General features: G+C 55.6%; 1 protein-coding gene across 4 annotated transcripts in view; it reads right to left on the bottom strand.

Annotated features, from left to right (window-relative positions):
* Positions 1–21,657, bottom strand: part of PALD1 (phosphatase domain containing paladin 1) — an 88,509-nt gene extending 66,852 nt beyond the window's left edge. The window contains exon 1 of one of the 4 annotated variants that reach the window (XM_046027907.1): positions 21,435–21,657. The gene's annotated coding sequence lies outside the window, so the exon portion shown is untranslated. Of the gene's footprint in view, positions 1–3,400; positions 3,715–3,813; positions 3,880–9,216; positions 9,386–21,434 lie in introns of those variants that run through there. The other 3 variants (XM_046027906.1, XM_046027908.1, XM_046027905.1) reach the window with 3 other exon arrangements.
* Positions 21,658–24,545: the final 2,888 nt, after the last annotated feature.

Raw genomic sequence — 24,545 nt, 5'->3', positions numbered from 1 at the left:
GCAAACCACTGGCTGCCCTCCCAGAGGCCTGGCAGGCAGCAAGCCCATGCCTCCATACACCCTGCCTGCCATTTCCTGACCCTGCGTGTGGACGATCTGTAGGACTAAGGAGTGGCTGGTGGGCAAGGGTTGAGGACAAAGCTCCCCAGCTTTGCATTGAGGGGTGCCTTCCTGCCCAGCTCCCAAGGCCAGTCACCTGGCTCCCAACGCAGCTCTGGGGGGTCCTAGCCACGGGGGAAGGCTCGTAATCAAAGCTCCACTGACGGTCCTCCCTCTGTGCCATAGCCTGGGCCATAGGCCTTTTACTGATTTTCTCCCACTTAACCCTCAAACACCCTCAAGGGCTAGGGGTCACTGGCCCCATTTTAAAGAAGAGGAGTTTGGGGCTAAAGGTAAATTAATTCAGACGTTAAGTAACTTGCCCAGGGCTGTGCAGTGAGTTAGTTTCAAACTGGGTCTAGACGTCGTACTGGCTCCCAGTCTCCAGGTTGGGCAGAACAGAAGTGATGACAGCCAGAAAGCGGGGGCCCCCTTCCCTGGCCAAGCCCAGGGTTTAGGGGAGGGAACATCTGAGGGCAACAGTCTCATCAAAGACACCCCCCCAACACACACCCCCACACACCATCTGTCACATGTCTGCCTTTTCTTTTCCATAAGAATGGTCACTTCCTGGGGCACCTCGCTGGCTCAGTCAGTACAGTCCATGACTTTCAATCTCAGTGTCATGAGTTCGAGTCCCACTTTGGATGTAAAGATTACTTAAAAAAATAAACTTAAAAAAAAAAAAAAAGAATGGTCCCTTCCCTGCCAGAGACCCTCACTCAGACATGGGCTCAAAAGAAGAGCCCCCAGGCAGGTTCCTTCCCTACCCAAACCACACAGCCTCACTTCAGGAAACTTCTGGAAACCCAAGGAAGATGAGATTTAAAGGTTCAAGGAGCCCTTACTGGTGCTTAGGGCATGTACCTAGCCCTGTAACCTAGGGAGTGGGGAGGTCAAATGACTCTCAGAGTACAAGAGAGAACACCAAGCCCTTCGAGGGCTTCAAACCCCAGTGGGGACCTAGACACACAGCCACACCGCAGATCACCTGCACCACCACCTGAAACGGGACAACTTCCTGCTGCCACACAGAGTCACAGGGATAACCGAGCAGTGCACTCCTCAGGCTACATCCCGGAACCCACCTCTGTCCTTGTCCGGGCCTTCCTGTCGGGTAAATCAGCAGGTATATGTGTCCATTTCCCCAGGAGCCCTCAGCCAACTCCCAGTCTGCCAGGTACTCAAGCCACATCCTTGGGACTCCATGTCTAGTGTCTGAATGTCAGCTCACGTCCATGCCCGTCATCCATATGCCCACCCATCACACATCTACCTCTCGTGTGGGAAGGTTCCAGGGCCCCCTGCCCCAGGAGACATAATCTGCTTATACAGTGTCTGTGGCCCATGTGCGGTCCATGTTTATGTGTCCCCTGCCCACATCTGTACCCCTGGGTTGCTTGCCCACCTCTGCCACCTTCCTGTGTCCGTCTTCATTCACGTCTGCATCCGCTTCCCCTCAGTCTCTGCCCACGTCACTGTAGACCCAAGCACAGTCACATCTCTGGGCACACCAATGTCCCCCACCTGGGCCTGGGTGACGTCACCCGTGTGTGCCGACAGCTTGGAGGTGGGGGTGTGTATTCACAGAAGTGCTCACGATCCCAGCCACGGGCCGTGGGGTAAGCAACACCCACTCCTGGAACAGTGCTCAAGGCCATGAGCACAATGCCACCTCCGCAAAGCGTTCCAGAAAAGCAGAAACCTGCCAGGGACAATGGGGGAGGGGGCAGAGCCCCCAGACAGAGCAGAACCTCAGAATGAGGTCAGCGCTGCCCTGGGACCACCCACATCAAGCCAGGCCTGTCCTACCGTGCCCCCCCCTTCGCCTCCATCACCCTAACTTCAATACCTGATGGCCAACAAAGCCAGACAGCCTGTCTGTGCTCACAGGAAACCCTGGCTCAGGGCCTCCAGCCTTCCAACCTCATCCGCAGCCCCCCGCAATAGAGGCTCTTCAGAAATGAAGTGCGGACTTCCTCCCTGCTGGCCTCTGAGCCTCCCTCCCATAAGGCTAGACCTAGACCTCAAACCTCAGAGGCCCCAGGGAAGCTGGGGGAGTCCCGTGCTTGGCCTGACTCCAAAAACCAAAAGGGTTTCTTCAGAAATCTACCAGCAGGAAAAAACCTGAGAGTGGGGCTGGGGACACACACCGGCAAGGAAATCTCTGGAACCCCTTTCTGCTCCCTGTGCACAAGGGAGGAGCCGTCCTCACGAGGAGCAAGATAACAGGGAGGAGAGGGCTATGGTGGTAGAGCATTTTACACAGATTTAAACATATTCATATGATTGCCTGAGAATGGGATCCCAGCCCCCCGCCCCAGCGATGGCAGCCTACATCACTCATTTAGCAATTAATCATGTGGAGCCTCTTGGCATTTCCGCTATTATTAGTCCGGGACTGGTATGGAAAGCCTGTACAGCAAACTTTCTGTTTGTCTTGCATTCCCCATAGGGCTAAGCCACCTGAGGACAGTACCCTGAGTCCTCCCACACTCCCATTCTCCCCAGCAGAGCCAGGGGCCTCGCATGTAAGAGGTGCTCAGTCACTGGGTCCAGCTGCTCCAAGCGGAAGCCAAGGACTTGGTTGCCTAGACCTTTGGTTGGGAGAGTAAAGAGTGCCAGAAGCTTCCTGAGGCTAGGACGCTTTCTTCCATCTCTGATTTCCCAAGAGGGAAGAACAGGTTCCAACCATCCTGGCCACTTTTGAGTCAGGTGCAACAGTTCTCCCACACCCCACTCTGCTTTCTGACAAGTCATTGACTCTTCAGGAAAAAACTCTGAAGATGAAAAGGGATTCTCCCGGAAGACCCAGGCCTGCAGAGGGACAGGGCGGGAGGGGCTCAGAATCAAAGCTTGAGCCCACTGGGACCTCATAACTCTAACCAGCTCCATGGGCCTCAAGCCCCTTAAAGATGTGCCCAGGGATCTCATGCATGGATGGAGAGTCGGCTTCCCTGCTTCCCTCCTCCCAACTGCGCAGTGAGGCTGACTCAGGGACCATGCCCCCGGCCTTGCCCCCAAGAGTGGCGGAAACCTTGGCGGAGGAGAGAGATAGGCCAGAGCCCGGCAAACGACCTAATAACCGCCCACTCTTTATTGAGGTCCCACTTCTCTCCCAGGCACCAATTCGGTGAGGGTTTGGATGGGAGCCATGAGCCTCTCCTCTCCCGGAGACCAGGAGGCGTGCACAGCCGGGGAATGGCGAGTGGGTGGTCTGAGCCGCCCCAGGAAAGGGGGTGCCCGGGGGACTCCGGATCTGCCCTCCCATCGCCAGCCCCGGGTCCGGACGCGTGGATACCTGCCAGCCCGCGACTCCGGGGGGCATCCGCGCTCCTGCGGCTGGTGCGCAGCGCCCGGACTGCGGGCGCCAAGTCAAGCAGCGGCTGGGCGCGCCCCGCGCGGGCTCCGGCTCGTTCCTCCCAACTTCCCCAGCCCATCCGTGGGCAGAGGCGGCTCTGGAGGCGGGCAGGCCGGGCGCAACGAGGCGAGGCCTGGAGAACCTCAGCCCGCGCTCGCTGGTGCTGGAAGATGCGCGCCCCAACCCCAGCGCGCAGCTCGGCTTCCCGCGCCCCGCGCCCGCCGCGCCCCGCGCCCCCCGGCCGAGGGGCGGACCCGGCCCGGCCGCCAATCACCGCGCCCGCCCCCGGCCAGCCCGAGCCCCCGCCCCAGCCGCCGCGGGGGCGGGGGGCTCGTATTTAAAGACACACTCACCCAAGCCGCGTCGGGATTGGCATCCCAGAGCGGCGGTTTGGGGGCGGAGAGGGAACGGCTGGCCCCACCTTCTCCGGCCCCGCTTCCTCTCTCTGCCCGCCCTCCCCGCGCTGGGAGGAAAAGTTTGGGGCGGGAGAGACTGCCTGAGAAGCCAGTTCCTCTTCCCTTGTCATTAGTTCGGCTCCTGCTGGAAGATGCCCAAACTCTCCATGCAGCCTCCCTGGCTGGCAAGAGAAGCTAATGCTCTCGGCGCCACACCCCCTCCCAGACTCCAGCTCACCCCGGCGATCTGCGGGCAGGGGCTTCCCTCGCCCGCCTCTGCTGTTTGAAGCCCGGCCGGCAGTGCCTCGGCGGTACTCCGATGAGCATCGGGGAGCCTGAATAAATGCCTCACTGTGCTGAGAACCTTAGCGAGACGATCGCCGTGTCCGGGCCTCAGCCACTCCAGTGTCAGCGGCCGTAGAGCAGACTGTCCTCTCAGTCGTGGGCTTCTCCCAAGCCCTGCACGCCCCTCAGACCCGAGGCTTAAAGGGATGAGGGGTGCAAAAACTTCGGAAGGGGAGGGGACCCTCCACCCCCATCCCCATGAGTAGGGGGCGGTGACTCTCACTATCCCCGCCCCTTAGGTACCGGGCTCCCACTCCCCGCGCCCCAGCCGCCCACGCAGGCCCGTGGATGGCACGCCTCCGCCGGCACCCACGTGCGTTCACTCTAGCCGCGGCTTCGCTCCCGGAGATCGGCTTTGTTGTGGTTAGTGAGTCACTTCCTCCCTCTCTCCACACTCGGGAAATCCTTCTTCCTCACCTGTCACTACCTGTCTGGCCCCCACTCAGGGCGGGAGCAGGAGGTGGGGGAGCCGGATCTCCCCAGGACAAACGCAGCGCTGCCCTCACCTCTTTCCAGGGTCAGGCCACAGGGCGCTGGGCTGGAAGAGAGGCACGCAGCCGCCGCGCCCCCCCCCCCCCACCCGTCAGCCTTGGGAATGAACGAGAACAAAAGGAATGGTTGTGGTTTGTGGTTCTCTTCTCCCGTCTCCAGCACCTAGGTTTCAAATGCTACATTCACCTAGATGATTTTACGAAATAAGGACTGTGACTTAATATCACCCCTATTTTAGTGGGTGGGGAAACTGAGGCCCAGGGAAGACTTGCCTTCCACTGCAGGCCTGCCTCTGCTGCACCCAAGATATGCCAAAAGAAGGGAAGAGAAGTCCAGGAGCGGCCAGAGAAGCCTCCTAACCACCTTCAGAGTCCAGCCAAGCTAGGCTCAGATGGGCTCACAGTCTACTGGCTATGTGGTGTGGGAAAAGTGACATAAGCTCTTTTTCCCCAAGTTCCTCACCCCTAAGCAGGCCTGTCTGCCTTCAAGGAGGAGTCTAGGGCTAGGGGCGCCTGGGTGGCTCAGTGGATTAGGCCGCTGCCTTCGGCTCAGGTCATGATCTCGGGGTCCTGGGATCGAGTCCCACATCGGGCTCTCTGCTCCGCGGGGACCCTGCTTCCTCCTCTCTCTCTCTGCCTGCCTTTCTGCCTACTTGTGATCTCTCTGTGTCAAATAAATAAATAAAATCTTTAAAAAAAAAAAAAAAAAAGGAGGAGTCTAGGGCTAGCAAGTTGCACATGGTACGCTCCATTCTTGGGCGCTGTTCCTTTCCTTCCTCCTCTTGCCACAACCCCATAATACCCCACCCGCTGCCCGATCCCCTACTGATGCCTGATTCCCCTGCCTGCCATCCCGAGGGTGCCGCATTCCTGGGTACTTGTCCCTGGAGGCTGGGGCTAAAGTAAACGCGCTTACCCCTGCATTAGCATGAGCACACACAGAAACACACGCATGCGCGGGCATGCATGTGCACACAAATACACAAGCGTGCATGCATGCTGCTAGCCTTCCCTCACTGTCCAGCAGAGGCCGGGGGCTGTGTCTGTGTTTATTTTTCTAGACTGAGCTCCCGGAAGACAAAATTCTGACTGGTCCCCAGCGCAGTGCCAAACTCCTCCGTTTGTATCCACCATGCACACAGTAGGTGTTCTTGTTGAATCAAGCAGAAAACCCCAGAGCAGAGGTGTCCCCAGGAGAGCCAGCCATCGCAGCCCTTCTAGCTCCAACAGACAGCCCTGAGGTTCAGCTGGTAGATCCCAGAAGGAAAGGGCTGGAGGCCTGAAGGTGTTTCAGGGTCACACCAGGGAGTCCAGTGGGCCACAGTGCCCAGTCTCACCAGCCCACCCCCAACCCCTGAGTTTCCGCCAAGTCCCTGCTGGTCATGAGGCTGGGGGTCCCCCCAACCACAAGAAAGGCTCAGGACCAGATAGGCCCCACCTTGGGCGTGGGAGGAAGAGAGGGCCAGTAACCCCACTACTCACACTCCCAGAACTGTCTGTAGTCTCCAAAGTCCCTCTGCCCAAGCCAGCCGGTGCTGGTGCTGTCGGAGGAGAGCTCCCACGTCCAGTCCCTGCACAGAAACATAAGCTGTGGGAACCCCAGTTCCCTCATGGGAACTCTCAAGCCAAGAGTTATTGCCTGACAGGCGCAAATGACTCGCTGGGAGCCAGAGGAGCTGAGTTCAAACCAGCAAAGATGAGACTAGACGAAAGATGAGAAACAAGCCTCTCTCTGCTCTGCTCCTTGCTCCCCACCAAGCCCACCACAGGCCGCAGGAGGCTGGGGCCGAGACAAGGACAGAGTCAGGGCAGGGAGCCAACCTAACCTTGCTCCCCAGGGCACTGCTTTGGTCTCAGCCTGGGACCTACATGGGCCCGTGAGGCTGGGGGGTGTCGTGGAGCCTGCAGTCTTCCCTCTGAGCCAGGAGGCCTCTGAGGCTCAGGTAATCAGACATCCACTGTCTGAGTCCCAGCATAGACCAGTTTCCACCTGCCCTGGCTGCCTGGGGTCCTGCTGCACCTGTCTGGCCTTCCAGGCCCACTGCCTCATCTCCAGGACGTGGCAGCCCTCTTCTGTTCAATCCCATCTCATGTACAACCCAGGCCTTACAGACCTGGGCTTCGAGCAGGGCAGACATGCCCTGGATCTAGCCTCCATAATGTTCTCTACCCTAAAAGTCCCCACATTTTTCGAGTCTCATTGTCTTCATTTGCAAAATGATGTGAGTGGTTCCTGCCTCCCAGGAGTGTCTGGAGGAATGAGGGGGTACCTGGTACTCAGCCAGAGCTCACCGAAGGCACCTCCAGCTAGCACTAGGATTAGTGCCACCCGAGTTTTGCGCTCTGACCCAGCCCTGAACCTGCCAGGGTAGAGGGGTTCTTCAAGGCTGAGTTCACGTTCCACCTCCTCCAAGCAGTCTTCCCTGCTGACAGGATCACTGTCTATTCTGGACTCTTTCCCCCTCGCCTATGTGCAGGGCCCTGGACCTGAGCATGCCCACCTTACACGGAACACGTGTTCAGTAATTGGTATCATAGTTACCAGCGGGATCATTGATTTCGTTGCTTGTACTCTTTCAGGTTCAAGGATGACATCTCCCATGACTGAAATTGACACACCGGGCTCCAACTTTTGTGACCAACACCCGAAGTAAGAAATACATTTTACGTATGTTAACTAACTTGAATTTAAATAAAATCTTGGAAGAAAAAAAAAAGAAATACATTTTACGTGGGGACCACCACCCATACAAGAGCCATGAAAATGTGTGTGGGTCACAGTAAAATGCTTAGCCTTCTGTGTGTGATGTCTGGTCTACCCTGTTTACTTGGTTTTTGGTTTTTCCCACTGCAGTACACAAAACTGATTTCACCTGTGACCTATGTGTGAAAATGCTATCCCCAAGGGCAGGGAGACCTCTCCTCCCTTCCTGACTTCAGTGCCTGACTGAAGACTGCCCAGGACATATGAGAGGAGGCTCATTCTGTCTCCAGAACATTCCTCAAGAATGACAGAAAGAGTTCTCCATCAGAAGAGAGAAAAGAAAGAAGAAATCCTGGCTCGTTCATTCAACAAATATTTCATTCATTTATTCATTCAGTTGGTCGGTCAGTCAGTCAGTCAACAAACATTTACTATATACCTTCTCTGTGCCAACCCCTGTGGTCGGCCCTGAGCAGGGAATGAGGCAGACAAGGTCCTGCCTTCATGGGGTTGACATTTCTGTAAGATGAGGGTGAGGGATACCGTGAACAAGTAAACAAAAAAAGAAGAAAGATCATTTTGGAGGGACTCACACTATGAAGAAAATAGCACAAGAGATCGATCTAGAGGAGGGTACTGCGGGGCTACATTAGAAATGATGGAGGCCTCTGAGCCTCCGGCAGCCGTCTATAAAAGAACAACAGTGACATTTACCTGAGCCAGTGGCTGTGGGCCTCAGTCAGGGCAAAGAATTCACCACCCTGCACAGAGTGGCCCGTGTGACCCCCATTATCAGAGGAAATAGCAAGGCCTGGTTTGAAGGCAGGTCGTGATCAGCTGCATGTAGCATTGCTGTGGGGTCTAGAGGAGGATGAGGGGTCAATGCCAACTACAGCACAAGCCCAGGACCCACACTCATGTATGGACCTGCCTCTCCCCATTCTGCCCCCGCCTCCCCACTCCCACCCTGCCCACCAGAACTCAGCCTGGCTCAGTCTGAGCTGTCCTCTCCCTAAAAGCTAAACACTGAAGAGCTGACTGCCTTCTGGTGGGGCATCCCAGACCACACAGGGCCTGGTGCCCTGTGCCTCCACATCTAGTGGCTTTCACCACCTGACCCTGTGCTCTGAAGTGCTCCCAGCTGATCGGACCTCGCCTGCACACGAACCCAGGTGCTGGATCCCACAAGACAGCAAGAGGGTGCAGATGGGAAAGCAGCCCCAGGGAATGCTGAAGGGCCCGGGTCTGTCCAGCTGGGGCAGAGACAGCTCTGGGGGAGGACACTGTCCTTCAGGATCTGCAGGTGACAGGGAGGACCCTGTCTCAGGCATCCAAGCTCCGTGTGACAATGTTCTCTAAGTACCTATAAGAATGCCTGACCCTGGGCTCGGGGCACAGAAATAAGCAGGATCCCGCCCTCCCTAGGTGCTCACCAACCTGTGGCAGAGACACCAGAGGCACCAGATCAGCAGACCGATCACCAGAGGTGTGTTTCCTGCGGGAGGCCATGGGATCCGGGTGCTGGGGGAGCAGGGACGGGGGCACTCAGCATGACTTTCCAAGTCAGCTCAGGGTGCAGTGGGTGCCCTGCCAGGGCCCCGCCAACTCCAGCCACGTACAGCAATTCGTTCCAGCTTCAGCATCAGACAGACCTGACTTTTAATTCAGTTTCTGCCCCTGGTTAGCTGTGTGACCTCAGGCAAGTCTCTAAACCCCTCTGAGCCTCTGTTTCCACATCTATAAAATGGGAATAGTCTCATCTACCTCGATAGGGTTTTTAAAGCTCTTAAAAATGAGTAGTTGGAGAAGCTCAGTACCTACCAGAGGTTGCGGCTACTGTCACCATCAGAAGGTTCCTCCGAGGCCTTGTTCCGAGGCCTTCCCTAGCCAGCGCTTGCTTGGTGCCTCCCTAGAACATTCAGGGAAACCCCTGCCCCCACTGCTATCAGGAGGGAGCTCCCAGTGGCCTTGTGCTGGGTCTCACAGCAGAATCCCAGGCCCCGGATGCTGGGAATAATGAGGCAGGCGGTGGGGGGAGCGTGAGAGGGGGTCTGCCAAACCCCCCGCGGCAAGGAGATCATCTACTCCTGAATAAACAGGCTGTCATCCCTTCCCTCCCTCCCTCTTTCTCCTTTAAATAACCCAGATCTGTTGCCCAGTTGTCTCCAAGCAACATCACTCGGGTTCCCAAGGATGCCTCACTCTGACAGAGTCCTTTAAGAAGATGCGTAGGGGAGGTGGGGGGGCAGGGCGGGGGTGAAGGGAGCTACAGAGCCCTGACAAGGCGTCTTCCCAGGACCTCCGAGCGCCAAGCTCCTGGGCTGCCCCTTCAGCACACCCATGGGCAGGGCTGGCTTACCAGACCCTTTCCAGGAGAGACCGAGGCCCCCAGACTTACAGGGAAGGTCCCAGGCTCCAAGCAGCTCGGGACACACAGGAGCCAACCGAACACCTTGGCAAGTTCGCTAGCCCAGGTTCAGCCTCGTGGGCTCTAGCATCAGCATCGGTACTCACCAGCTCTGCCATCCCAGCCTAGTCACTCACCCTCTCCGAGCCTCAGAGAACCTTAGTGCTAGAAGCCAGCTTCAGGTGGTGGGGGGTGGGGTAGGGAAGGGCACTGTCACACCTTCCAATGACATCTATCCAAATGACAACCGTACAGACCGCTTCGGCGGCTGCACCTCCGGGAGTTCCGCCTATACCTGCACACACGCACAAACGGACACATGGACAGGGCTGAACACACTTCGCCATGGTGAGAGAACGGGAACAAACAAAACATCCGCGGACAGAGAGCTGACGGCTAGCTAGACTACAGCCTCCAGAACAGCAACTACCATGCCGATGTCTTAAAACATGAGGCGGGTGTATGTGGGCTGATGGGAAAGGATGCCTAGAGCCAGGAGCAAGGTCCACATGTGGACATGGACACGACGGTCAAGGCAGGGCTGTCCGTGACGGTGCGGGGCTGGAGTCAGCCTCAGAGGAATGGATAAGTCACATGGATTTCAACCACGGAATCCTGTGTGAGTTACACCCAGCAATCCAGGGGTACACAAGGAAGTGCAGAGGGAGTGTGAAAATGCAATATTCTGGGATAAACTAAGAAACAGAGCTCAGGGGCACCTGGGTGGCTCAGTGGGTTAAAGCCTCTGCCTTTGGCTCAGGTCATGATCTCAGGGCCCTGGGATTGAGCCCGGAGCATGAGCATCGGGCTCTCTGCTCAGCAGGGAGCCTGCTTCCTCCTCTCCCTCTCTCTCTGCCTGCCTCTCTGCCTACTTGTGATCTCTGTCTGTCAAATAAATAAATAATTTTTTAAAAAATCTTAAAAAAAAAAGAAAAAAGAAAGAAACAGAGCACAACGGGCCACATAATACCATAGATGGAAAGTAACAAGACTTATACCCAGAAAAACAGGAGAGTGAGGATGTGAATGTTACATGAAAACATTTGTCAAACACACAACCCTGTGTGCTTATGAGAAAAAGGAATGAGATGAAGGGAAAAGAAAACAAAGAGAACAACACAAGAGAAAAGCTTCACGTGTCTCAATGATGAGAAGGTGCTGCGGGTTCAGGGAAATCATCCATTCTACTCTGCAGCTGAGTGAAGACAGGAGCGAGGGGAGGCAATGGGAGGGAACCAGGGGAAGAAAGTACAGGACAGACTCTCCAATGTTTAACGTTTGAGGAGCTGCAAAAAGGGTATGAACATACATAAGGAGATAATATATATAATATATAATATATATCTATTTTTTCTATATATAGATAATAGATAACATATAACATATATCTATGTATACCCATATCTATATATCTATAGATATCAATATAGATATCAAAATATACATAGATATTCTATATATGTTCTCTCTCTATATAGGGTATTTATGAACATATATATATGAATATATATAAATATATATATTTTTCTCTCTCACACACAAACACACACACACATTGAATGTCTCTGAAGAACACCTGAGAAACCAGTAACTTTAGTTGCCTCCAGGAAATTGGGTGGCTAGAGCCTCCGACGGAAGGGAAGGTTTTGCTGCATACCTTCTCGTGCATTTGAATTTTGTTCCACATGGATATGCTATCTATTTTTAAATATTTTTTTTAAAGTGAGCTCATAGATTTGTGTACCCATGCACAGTGTCTGCTGGCTGCAGAAGATGCTGGAAAGGGGACTCAGCGCTCGCAGGGGAAATGGGGCCCGAGGAAGGTCAATCGACGTGCCTCCCACTCACTGTCCTTTTTCACCCCGTGCATCTAGGACACATTCTGATAACTAAGTCATTTTTAGTTTTTATTTTGAACATTTTGTGTACGCACCAAAACAGACGAGTACACTTGATTCTATGTCCCCATCATTTGATTAGAACAACCATCACGATTTGACCGTCCCTGCTTCACCTCCTGTTGTCTTTTTTCTCTTTCGGCTTTCTTGCTGGAGGATTTTAAGGCCACCCCTCGACACCCACCTGCATCAGGAGCGCATGGACGTCCTAAAGGCAGCTGAAAGGAACAAAGGCTGAGGAAGGAGTCCATGGACCTTGCCGGACATGGAAGGATTCCCTGTATGAAATCTCCAAAAGTAGTGGTTCATGCCTCCACTTGACTGTTCCCAGAGACCAGGAACTCACTACCTGACCCACTCTCCTTCTTTGTCCTTAAGGCCTAGAACTAGACCTCTCAGAAAGGACAGACACCACCCCACTCACTCTTTGCTGTCTTGGGGGCGCCCAGCAGTGGACCCGGTCAGCTCAAAGCCACAGGGAAACAGGTCCACTCGTCAAGGGCTGTTCCTCTCCAAAGCAAACTTGGAAGCATAATGGCACACCACGCACATTCAGAGAAACCAGAGGCCCCTGCAGCACAGCGAGATCTGAGACAGGCATTCACTGTCCTGGCAGTCAGGGGCAGACCTGGGGCCAGGACTGGATAGCTGTTCCCTGGCTTGCCTGTGTGCGCATTTGAATCTCCAGCAAGAAAGTTTCAGCCTCAGACCCCTAGGCTCCACTCCAGGCCTCGTAAGCTCAGATCTCCAGGGCGGGACTGGGAAAGCCCCCTGGCTGGTTCGAAGGCTGTATTTGTGCTGGTATTTGGGGAACCACTGGACCAATAACCCTGAGTCGCTCTTCCAGCTGCAATCAGCCATTCCAACTCCTGGCCACCTGCCCTACACTAAGACTCCGGCCTCCCCCACCCATCAGCATGGATGAAACACCCCTACCTGCAGCTTATAGGGCGCAGGGGGGAGGGGCCTGCCAACTCCTCTTAAGAGTGCACTGGCCAGGGGCGCCTGGGGGGCTCAGTTGGTGAAGTGTCTGCCTTCGGCTCAGGTCATGATCTCAGGGTCCTGGGATCAAGCCCCACATTGGGCTCCCTGCTGGGCTGGGAGTTTGCTTCTCCCTCTGCCTCTACTCATGCGCTCGCTCGCTCTCTCTCTCTTTCTCTCTCTCTCTCTCTTGCTCTCTCTCAAATAAATAAATAAAATCTTAAAAGAAAAAAAAAGTGTGCAGGCCAAGGCTCAAAGGGGCACCTGCATCCCCCACCCCACACCAAATCCAGGGCGCTTCCTGGAGCCAGACATGGCAGATTCAGAGACGGCACCTTGCTCCCCCCTCTCACCATCTTCCCTCCTACGGGGAAGGACAGACTGAGCATTCCCTCTGTGTCACAGTTCATGTGCATTCACCCACGGAAGGTTTGCTTCTCTCCCACAAGGCAGGAGTCATCTCCTTTAGCAAAAGAGGAAACTGAGGCTCGGGGAAGTAAACTAACCTTCCCAGGGGACACAGCTGGTAAGAGGCAGAGCGGGGATCCCCACCACGCAGGCTGATTTCAGAGCTCACCTTTCTCTGCCCACAACGCTTGGCAGCCCCCATGCTCCAGCAATCCAAGTAAGACATCTGAGGTCCCCTCTGGCCTGCCACCCAAAGTGAAGGTACCACTTTTTACCAGATGTTAGTAATGACCCACTGGAAAGCAGACGGCGAGGCAAAGTTAGCCATGCCAGAGGCTTACTGGGGGAATGCACGTGAAAGACTGCGTGGAGATGCAGGAGTAGGAGGGAGAGCATTCAGAGCACCCTCCAAGCCTGACACTGTGAAAGCGGTGGGGAAGGGGAGGGTGCGAGGAAGAGCCCGAGACCTGGCACAGGCCTGAATGCATCATGGCCAGGCCGAGGGGGCGGCCAGAGTAAAGCCTGCCCAGTAAATCTGTCCTGCTTCTGGCAAGAGCGGCCCAGCTAGCGTCTCACCTGGGCTCAGCCACTGTGTGGGAGCAGCCCTGGCAGGTTGTGGCCTGCATGTGAACGCAGCAGCGGACCCCAAAGGTGTGGCCACTGGGAGCAGCCGGTTCTCTGGAAGGGAGCTCAGAGCAGCAAGCTTGGGCCCAAGGTCTAGAAAATGCTTTTTGGGGGGCACCTGGGTGGCTCAGTGGGTTAAGCCTCTGCCTTCGGCTCAGGTCATAGTCTCAGGGTCCTGGGATGGAGGCCCTCATTGGGCTCTCTACCCAGAAGGGAGCCTGCTTCCCCCTCTCTCTCTGCCTGCCTCTCTGCCTACTTGTGATCTGTGTGTGTGTGTGTGTGTCAAATAAATGAATAAAATCCTTTTAAAAAATAGAGAAAGAAAATGCTTTTTGGGTCACATACAAAGCGCTTTCTCAAATGTACCATGTCAGTTATACTCAACCAAACTGGGACGTAGCTGCCGCTCCCACGTCCCAGAGCAATGAGGCTCAGATGGTGATAGCACTCATCTGAGGAGGGCTCTCCTGAGGCCAAACCCTGCCGTGCTCTGTCCGTGACAGCAGGTCTGCAAGAGGCCCTGAGCAGGGGCTTCTCCTGGGACAAAGACAGAGAACTTCCTGAAAGAAGCTTCCTGCAAAACCTTGCCTGGTGCCCATCACCCAGCCTTGTTCCCGGCAAGACAGTCAGGCAACCCCTCTAGCTTGGTGGAAAATCAAGGGGCCCTGCCCAGACAGGTCGGGTGTCCAGGGCCCTGAACAGGCTTCCGGAGACCCAAGCCCCTAACCCAGCGCCTGCCTCACCGTGTCCACACTGGACAACTCAAGGGACCTCTGTGGCCTCGTCTGTCAAATGGAGTCAACAATTCTTGTCTTACACGGAGACACGAGGTACCCTCCTCACACCCCATCTGTGGCGGGTAGTACACAGGCTGCCCATCTGGCAGGGGGCAACAAACTCAGACTTGTCTGAACTCTGTCAGAATGAGCCCCGCGGTTCCCCTTCCACGGAACATCAGAGTTGAGGGATCCCTGACGAGGACTTAATGGAACCCTCCACCTCACCCAAGAACGCTCCCACAAGCACCCTCTCCTTCGCAGGGTGCTTAGATCCGCACCGTGTTAGGCTTCACATCCACAATCTCATTCCTCACTTTAGACGTCTATCCCATTATTATCCCTATTTTATGAAGAAACAGAGGCAGAGAGGTTGAGGAACTCACCCAGTGGCCCCCAGCCCTCTCTGACTCCAGGGCCCTGCATCCAGCCAGGAAACGGCCGCCCAAGTGTAATCCTCCCAGGGACAGCCAGCTCACTCCCTAGGGAGCCTTCCCTGCTGAGCTGTGACTGGCATGAGGAGGTCTTTCTTCTTTTTCCAAACACAAATCTGACACCCACTTCCCAGACACTCCCCTCAGTCCTCAGCACGTCCTTTTCCCCCTACCCTGTGGCAGGACACGTTGCACTGAGTACATCTTTCTTTCAATATTTGAGAAACACCATTTCATCCCCCAGCCCCAGATGTCTCCAGCTGTAAACACCCCCAGGGCTTTCAAAGCTGGTGGGAACCTCCAGAACCAGAAGAAACCTTAACAATTATTGCATCTTCAGACTCCCCCAAGAGGCTCCTTCCCAAGGAGAATGAAACCTCTCTTTCTCTCACCACTCAGCATGCCTCCTACCCCCCAGGAAACTGGTCTCCCAGCTCTGACCTCACACCTAGCTGACGTTCGACATTTAGAAACCTCTAGACAAATCTCCTGGTGGGGCCGTGGGTCACCTCCCAGCCTGTGGGGGGTGCAGTGCTGAGCTGCCGCTGGCCCAAGGCAGTGAAGGGGTTAAAATGCCCTCCATGCCAGTGGGGGGGGGGGGGAGCAGCCAGGATGGGGGCAGGAAGGAAATAAAGAGCCCAGTGCCGGGAGTCTGGAAAACCCCAACAGGGTCTTGGAGGTGAGCATGGGGAATGTTCCACTGACGAGTCCTGGTTGCCCACAGCTCCCTTTGTTCCACCCTCCCCCACTTCCCCTTCGGCTTCCCCCAGATTCCTCAGGGAGGGCCACCTCCTGCCTCCTCCCCAAAAACCGCTATTCCAAAAGCCTCTGAGAGAGTCAGGGTGTAATGGATGGAGAGTTTCACTGGGGGATAATGAGAAAGTTCTGGAGATGGACGGCGGTGACGGTTGCACAATGTGGATGTCCTTGCTGCCGCTGTACCGCACGCTTAAAAGTGGTTAAAATGATCCATGCTATATTATGTGGATTTTACCACAGCTTTTTAGGAAGGACAACCCACAGAATGGAGAAAACAGTCACCCACACCCACACCCACACCAAATGCCTCCCCGAGGTCTCAAGGTCTGGCTCTGAGGAAGGAAGACTAGGGTGTGGGAAGCGAAGACCCCGCACAGCCCTGGAGGGGGGGACCCTAAAGGGAGGGAGGACCCCTCTCCCCTCCCTTCTCCCTGGTAGCAGCCCTGGAGCGCGGAACGCCTGTCAGGCCAATGAAGGCCAGCAGCCCCCCAGTCCCAACCCCAACTGCGAAAGTTGGGGAACAACTCAAATATCCACCAAGGGGAGAGTAGACAAATCATGGTGTCGTCTCATAATGGAATACCCCCAGCAACTAAAATGAACCAACTCCCCGTACAGTATCCCAGGTGAGTCCCAGACTCCATGAGTGAGAGAAGCCAGGTAGAGATGAGAAGGTGGCAGATGTCCTCCACTGAACTGAGGTCCTAGGACAGGCCGCACTAGCCTGTGACCACTGAGGTCAGAGAGTGGTGACCCCTGGGGGAGGGGTGACACTGACTGGGGAGCGGTGGGGCACGGGGCATGTTCCACGTATTGTCCAGGTAGGGGCTACAGTGAGGTACACATCCGTGAAAGCCCATCAGCTTGAAACAAATAACACATTATATGTTAAAAAGGAAAGAAAGAAAGGCCCATCAGCTTGGGACTGTGTCCTCTCCCTCAGCCCCCTCACCCACGGAGTTCCAGCCTAATTTGTTTGAGTTCCCCCAGTGGGCCAACCACAGGACCTCCTCAGGGCCTTTGCACTGGCCGGTCTCTCTTCCTAGAATGCTCTTCCTCCAGGCCTTCTTCCTTCCTTCTGCTTAGACCTTTGCTCAAACGCGGCCTCCTCAGAGCAGGCTTCCCTGCCGCCCTACCTGAAGCCCCGGCTCATTCTCTCACTGTTGCCAAGCCCTGCATAACCCCCGGCACGGCCCCCATCACCATCAGATGTTTATGTCTCCCCCCACCCCAATCCCCCAAGGATGTCAGCTCCATGAGAGTAGAGACACATCCCTCTGGGCTCGCATCTGGACTCCACGCAGAGCAAAGCCTGGCTGTACAGTAGCAGCCACTTAATAAGTCTTCGTGGGGGATGCCTGGGTGGCTCAGCTGGTTGGGCGACTGCCTTTGGCTCAGGCCATGATCTCAGCATCCTGGGATCGAGTCCCGCACTGGGCTCCTTGCTCAGCAGGGAGCCTGCTTCTCCCTCTGCCTCTGCCTGCCTCTCTGTCTGCCTGTGCTCGCTCTCTCGGGCGCTCTCTCTCTGACAAATAAATAAATTAAATCTTTAGGAAAAAAAAATAAGTCTTCGTGGGACGAAGGCCATCTCTAGGGCAGGTCAGATTATGCCTCGCAATGTCACTCTCTTCAAGGTGGGAAGAGGGAATTCATTTTTTGTGTGTTTAACCACCGCACACACATGCCAGACCAGCCACTGTATGCTGGGTGCGACCCAGATTCCAGAGGGGTTCACCATGGGGCAGAGGAGAAAGGCCTACACCGGACCTTTCTAGGAGAAGGTAAGGAATGGGCCAAAGGAGCGTGTGCCTGGGGCTGACTCAGCCTCCCAGTCCCCAGGACAGGGAACCTGGAAGGGGCTCTGAGTATGGCCATGGTTGCCCGAGCCAGCTGAACGTCTGGGCAGCAGGAGGGCCTGTGCTTTGGCAGGAAGCCTGCTCCTTCTAAAAAGCCAGAGAACTTGGCCAAGGCCAGCCACTGTCCCCCTGCAGGCCTCACCCCCCGCTACCATGGCAACCTGTCAAGCCAGTGGTCCTGAGCTCAGGGGGCACAGTGCCAGGAGGGTGACAGGGCATTTGCTGGGCTCCCCCGTCCTGGCACGGAGGGCACCTCAGCCCGCCGGAGCTGTGGCTAGGAGCGCTGCATGCTGTTCCCGTACTTTCCCTGGTGTGCGTGTGTGCGCCGTGCACACACGTGTGGGAGGCTGCCCAGTGGCACTGTGGGCGGTCTCTCTCACACCTGCGATTGGGGGTTCTGGCGGGGGTCAAGAATGGCTCCATTGAGTTGTGCTTCACTGAGCCTTCCTTCCACACCAGGCCCCATTCAGAATACTTCCCACGGATTTCCTCGGTCTGGTGTCATAGTGACCCGAGGAGGCAAGTGCTAGTCTCACTTTTACAGAAAAGCAGCCACAGATTGGTTAAGTGACTGGCCCCAGATCTCACAAGGAGTCGGCAACAGGGCCAGGATGAGAACACAGGCATCTGGGCTCCAAAGCCTCGCACTGACCACCAGGAGGACGGCCTCGCCACAGGACCGAGTCACCTTGTTTCCGCTAGTCATTAGTTCTGGAGCTCTGCACTGTCACCAAGGGCGAAAATGGGTTAGAGCCAATCTAGACCTCTGCAGGAGATGTGGGCCCAAATAACTACGATGCGATACTTAAAGGCAGGTGGGGGGGGGGGGCGCCTGGATGGCTCAGTAGGTTGGGCGCCCCTGTCTTGATCTCAGCTCAGGTCATGATCTCAGCGTCATGAGATGGGCTGATGTGGGGCTCCTGGCTCAGCGCGGAGTCTGCTTGACATTCTCTCTCTCTCCCTCTGCCCCTCCCCCCCTTTCAAATAAATAATCTTCAAAAAATATATAGCCACGATGCGGAGATGCAGGTCTCAAAGAAGTGTAGGGGGAAGACTGCCTCCCACACCTGCCTTTTAGATCTCCAGCTGGGGGCGCCCTGGGACGCGGTGAGCAGTCCGGGAATGGGAGGCCTGATGAAGTTCTGTCCTGGGAGGCCACCTGCTGGCCAGACGGCAAAGGGACAGCCTGGGCAGCCAGCCTCGCCACCCCTCCCTCAGGCCAGGAAGCTCTTGGGGGCCCACGGTGTGCTTAGCACTGTACTAAGTGTGGAAATGCAGAACAACACAGCGGGTAACATCAACAGCCCTGGGAGGCGCTTATAATCTGGTAATAGAGGCCGGCATAAACCAAGAGCCCCACGAGCAAAGCCAAAACTAGAGCTGGCGAGTGCTCTGAAGGGAAAATACAGCGTGTTTGGAAGGAGTTGGGGGTGGGGGTCCTCCTTGGACAGGATGGCAGGGGGAAGCCTAGCTAAGGAGGTCATATTTAAGCAAAGACTTGAAGGTCAAAGAGGTGTCTGCCAGGTAGCATGGGGAAAAGGGCATTCTGGGCAGAGGGACAGCAGCGTCAAAGGCCCTGAGGTGGGAAGAGGCTCATCAAAGCCCAGGAACTGAGAGAAGGCTGGCGTAGCCAGAGAGCAGTGGGGCCCACAGGGGACGAGGGGCGGGGGCGGGGTGGGCTTCAGGAGCTTATATTTGATCCTAAAGGCAGTGGAAGGCTCTAAAGGGTCTTCCTGAGGGAAGGGCTGCCGTCCTATCTCTGACAGCAGCTCCCCAGAGAACTGGCTTATGGGGGGAGGAGGGGGAAGACCAGCAAGAAGCCACTGCAACTGTCCAGGCGTGGCAGTGGCTGGGACCAGGACGGTGACAGGGAAGATGGAGAGGAGCAGACAGGTTCTAGAGAATGATTTTGGAAGCAAAATCAACGGGGCTGGTTTTGGATTGGATGTTGGGGTGTTGAGGGAACCAGGGCTGAGTAACTGGGTCGACAGAGGGGCTCGAGTGAAGTGGGAACAGCAGGCAAGGAACACAGAGAGAGCTCAATCTTGGAAGGGGTGGGGGTCAAGATACTGCCAAGGGAGCCCAGGGGAGCCGCGCAGATGGACAATGGATCAGTGTCCTGAGCTGCGAGGAGTGGTCTGGGCTAGAGAAAGGCAGGGCACCTCGGGTATCAGGTGGAGTTTAAAGTCTCCAGGAGAAGCGAGTAGTGGGAGGACAGGAGAGCCATCAGAGCTGAGTAGGTGGGGTGGGGGAAGCGAAGGGGAAAGAGGCTGAGGACAGGGACTGAGCAGGAACAGCCAGGGAGGTGGAAGGGAAGCTGGGTGGGATGAAACCCAAGGGGTAGGGAAGGGTTGCAACTGTGTCAAAGGCTGCTGTGAGGTCAAGTAGGCCTAGAACCAACTTGGCAGCAGGGTCCCACAACCCAGGTGGTTGGGGAACGCAGGAGGCACTCTTAGGGGTGAAGAGTGAACCTGGGGGTGTGTGTCAAGGATTGTGGGGAGGCAGAACTCATCAACAACTTGGTTGGGAGGAGAAGATGCCACAGCTGGAAGGGAACTGGGGTGGGCTGCTGTAAAGATGGGCTGTCAGGGCACCGTGGTGGTGTGCTGATGGGATTAGGGGCATGGCAGCAAATAGAGGACACTGGCCGGGCTACAGGACCCAGCAGCTTTCCAGAGCCCCTTCTGCTCCATCCCCTTCCCCCTGGTCTCTGCAGTTTGTCCTGTAATGACCACCCCTTCCTCTGATGAGGGAAATTGAGCCCATAGAGAGACTCCAGGTCACCCGAGGGCTCTGCCCAAGCTGGCTCCTTCCATAGCAGACAAAGGGGATGGGTGTTGGGGGAGGGGTCAGGGGAGGTTTGCCAGGCTGGTGGGAGTCCTGGGAAGACAAGAATGTGGTCATGCAAGCCCACTGACCAGGTCTGGGTGCCCTTCTCTCCCTGCCAGGACTTCACACACACACACACACATGCACCCCTGGGCAGTGTGGCAGAGGACAGCAGACAGAGAAAGTACCCCAGAGAAATGACTTGTTGTGGAACCTGAGCCTCATATTGTTGGGGGAAGGAGCCTTTACAAGAAAATACAAACATACTGATACACAATAGGGTGGGGGGCCTTGGAAGCATCTGAAACATACACGTCATTAGCTTCAGGGTAACTCCACCTGTGGTTGCCATGACCTCAAGCAAGTGATGGGACCTCTCAGCGCCCACTCTGTGAGCTGTGAGCACCAAATGAGACAAGTATGCACAGCGCTCCCGCGGGTCTGGCTTGGGTACGGGTGCACTGTGGCAGACTGCGGCGGCAGCTAGTGTAGCCCGGGATCCCCTGGGGCTGGGGGCTGTGGGGACCCCTGCTCTCAGTACGCCCAGGGACGGCAGCAACTCCTGGGGGACAGGAAACACTGAGGAGGACAAAGAGGGGGTGGCGGTGTGTGTGTCACCCACGTCTCCTGTCATTCCCCATTCCCAGAGCTAGCCTGGTACCTCCTGGGGGCTCTGCAGATGGTCCTGAACTATGACTTTATCCTCGGGTCCCCTGATCTACAGAGCAGGCACCTGCCACCCCTTGAGGCTGGTTGGCAACAGGAGAATTAGGCTATTGGACAGAGACCCAGACTGGGGATGGGACGGGGGAAGGGGGACACATCCAGCCACCCGCAGGGAGCCCTGACCACCCCGCTGCCCCGTCCAGGGCTCACCTCAGAGTGCCCCCCTTTGGCGGGGCTCAAGTCCAGGACTTGAGTGGCGCGACCCACAGGGCTGGGGAGATGCCGGCGGGGCGGCGCCAGGACAGGAGAGCCACAGACAGGACTGGGGCGACTCCAGAGTACCCTCAGGCCAGGGCTGGGGTGGGGGCGGCCAGGGGAGGGGGCGGCCCAGGGACACTCACCGCTGCCTCCGGGCCTCCTGTCCCTGCGCGCTGCAGCCGCTCTGCCTGCTTTCCCACAGAGACCGGGCCTGCGAGGCGCCGTATGTGCTCAGCTTGGTCCCACGGGGTCTGCAGGCTCCAGACGCCTGGGCTGTGCCAAGGGCAGGGCCCGGCGCACCAGGCGGACTGGGCACCACCCCCTCACATCCCTTTAAGACCCTTCTCCACAAGCAAGGAAGCGAACCAGAGGCAGGCACACATGCTGAAGAACACGGGTTGGACTCCTGGGCCAGCCGGTGCTCCCTTCCTTGGCCTCGGCCACCGCCGTGACAGCAACCAACCTGCGGGGGGAAAGCAAGCTGTCTGATAAGAAAAGTACCCTTTGGGGCCTCATTTATTAGCAGCTACTGTACACAGGGCACTGAGTGCAGGGGTCAAAAGGCGACTTCTGTCCCCCTGGAAGCTCATAGTCCAAGAGGCGGTAGGTCATAGGGGGCATGACGTAAAGGCCCTGGAACCACGCCAAATGCAGAAACAGGCTCCCTGAGGCCATGTGCCCTAGCCAAGGTCACATGCTGGTCTGGATTGAGCTGAAAGGAGATCCTAGGTGTCCCAACTCCCTTCACCTCCCCCAACATACTGCAAGTCTCATTGGTACTAATTTAAACCAATACTGTCCCCCACTTCTGGCTCCCCTGATCTGAGTGGGATGGATGCCCCAGCAGGGCAGGGCCCTGTTAGTTTCTATTTCCTGTCCTCCCAGTTCCACTAGGGCAGCTCAGGTACAGACAGAAAAAGGGAATCTTTTAAATCTTCAATCTTACCAGTGGGGAAAGAACAGCGTTCTGAGGGTGTAGCCCATGGGAAGGACGGAAAAGGGGAGCTAAGGGATGAGGTGGTAGAAGGGAGGGAGAGGGTGCTGCGAGCCAGGAGCAGGAGCTGGGCCAGCGTCTCCCTGCAGGGAAGCCAGTGTAGCCTTTCTCACACCTCCTAACCCTGGTCCCCTGGCTCTGAATCTCAGCTGTCAGGGGAGTGACTGGGGCGTGGGGGATGGATATGGAAGCTGCAGGATAAAGTGGGAGCATGGGGTGGTTTTGTAGATCTATAACACCTCAAATCCCGGGGACATGATCTCAGCACTGGATTACCCACTCCCTGTCCCCCAAAGATGCGAACGTAGAAAGTGGGCAATGAGGCACAGGACCTCCACCCCCTGTGCCTGCCACCCTCCCACCAGAGTGAAGAAAAGACCAGAAGAAGACCCCAGGGTACTGCCCCAAAGGGTACTTTTCTTATCAGACAGCATGCTTTCCCCCCACAGGTTGGTTGCTGTCACAGGGGGTGGCCAAGGCCAAGGAAGGGAGCACCGGCTGGCCCAATAGTCCTTAACTGTTTGTCCCTTTCCAAATGATAGGATAGAGTATGAGGGTTAGAGTCGAAACAGACCTTGGCCCCAATTCCGGCTCAGCTGCTTAGTACCAGTGTGACCTTGAGTGAATATTTAAGCAATCCAAGCCTCCGCTTTCTCATCAGTAAAATGCTAATAATTTCATCTATAGGCTACAATGTGAAGGGAGTGGGGCGTGAGGTCTGTGTCCAAAGCACTCAGCACTATGCCTGGCACAAAACTGGTAACAACTGGTTTTCAACATGTTTTTCCAACAGCTCCCACCTCCCCCCTAATTCCCAGGGGTCTACAGTGTCTGTTCGTAGCCACAGAATGAAAGATGCTGGGGGTGGGGGGCGGCGAGAATGTATTCAAGTTCCTTCCACTGAATTATCTGCTCCATGAAGACTCTTCCTGCCCCATTGGATCTCTGGTTAATCATATTAGCTCTCCTGGGCCTTTCCTGCAACCAGCCAGCTATGTGCATCTCCCCTTTAACCTGCCTTTGAAGCCTGGGGCCCTTTGATGTGGGTGGGGAATGCACCAGCCTGGGATCCTGCCAGCCTTGTGGTCAGGAGCTAACAGAGCACAGGGCTGGGTAGAGTTTGGAAATACAGGTCCTCTCACCCTGCCTGAGTTACCCCAAGTGCAGGCTTTGGAGTCAGACTGCCTGGGGCCCCGATTCCAGCACTGCTTTTTTTTTTTTTTTAAAGATTTTATTGATTTAGTTGACAGACAGAGATCACAAGTAGGCAGAGAGGCAGGCAGAGAGAGAGGAAGGGAAGCAGGCTCTCCGCTGAGCAGAGAGCCCGATGCGGGGCTTGATCCCAGGACGCTGGGACCATGACCTGAGCCGAAGGCAGAGGCTTTAACCCACTGAGCCACCCAGATGCTCCCCCCTCTTTTTTAAGATTTTATTGATTTAGTTGACAGAGAGACAGAAAGAGCAGGAACCCAAGCAGGGGGAGTGGAAGAGGGAAAGTGGGCTTCCCGCCGAGCAGGGAGCCTGATGCTGAGTTCGATCCCAGGATCCTGGGATCATGACCTGAGCCAAAGACAGAGGCTTAAGGACTGAGCCACCCAGGTGCCCCTCCAGCACTGCTTTTAACTGCCTGCTTGAGCTGGGGCAATTCACCCAGCCCCTCTGAGCCTCAAACCCCTCAGCTGTAGAACAAAGCAGAGAAAAGCAGCTATGTCGTGGGTTTGTGGAAAGACATAAGGGAGAGGAAAAGAAAGAGATAATGCCCTTTTCCATCATGCTTCATAAGACTCCTCCAGTGAGGCCAACAGACCTAGAAGGCTTTGGTATTCCAAGTTTTAGTGCACTTTGAAGCTTTGGCTGAAGTAGGGTCCATTAAGTGGGCTTCTATTTGCTAAATGGTTCTAAATGTTTCTTCTAGAATGCTACAGATTTACAAAGAACACTGAAGCTTAATTATCTAAATGTCTTTTTTTTTTTTTTTTTAAGAATGACTTATTTATTTTAGAGAGAGCAGGGAGGGGCAGAGGGCGAGGGAGAGAATCTCAAGCAGACTCTCCACTGAGCTCGGAGCCCGATGCAGGACTCAATTCCACAACCCAAAGATCAAGGCCTGAGCTGAAATCAAGACTTGGACGCTTAACCAGCTAAGCCACCCAGGCGCCCCTCTAATTTTCTTTTATGCCTATTTAGTTTTGTGGATTTTGAATAATGATTTTTATATTTTGAAGGTTTATTATGGTTATATTCATCGTGACAAATTTAT

This window comes from Meles meles, chromosome 13 (assembly GCF_922984935.1).
Source record: "Meles meles chromosome 13, mMelMel3.1 paternal haplotype, whole genome shotgun sequence".
Classification (NCBI taxonomy): Eukaryota; Metazoa; Chordata; class Mammalia; order Carnivora; family Mustelidae; genus Meles; species Meles meles.
The sequence above is the reverse complement of the archived record's forward strand: the minus strand, read 5'-3'. Positions and strand labels throughout refer to the sequence as shown.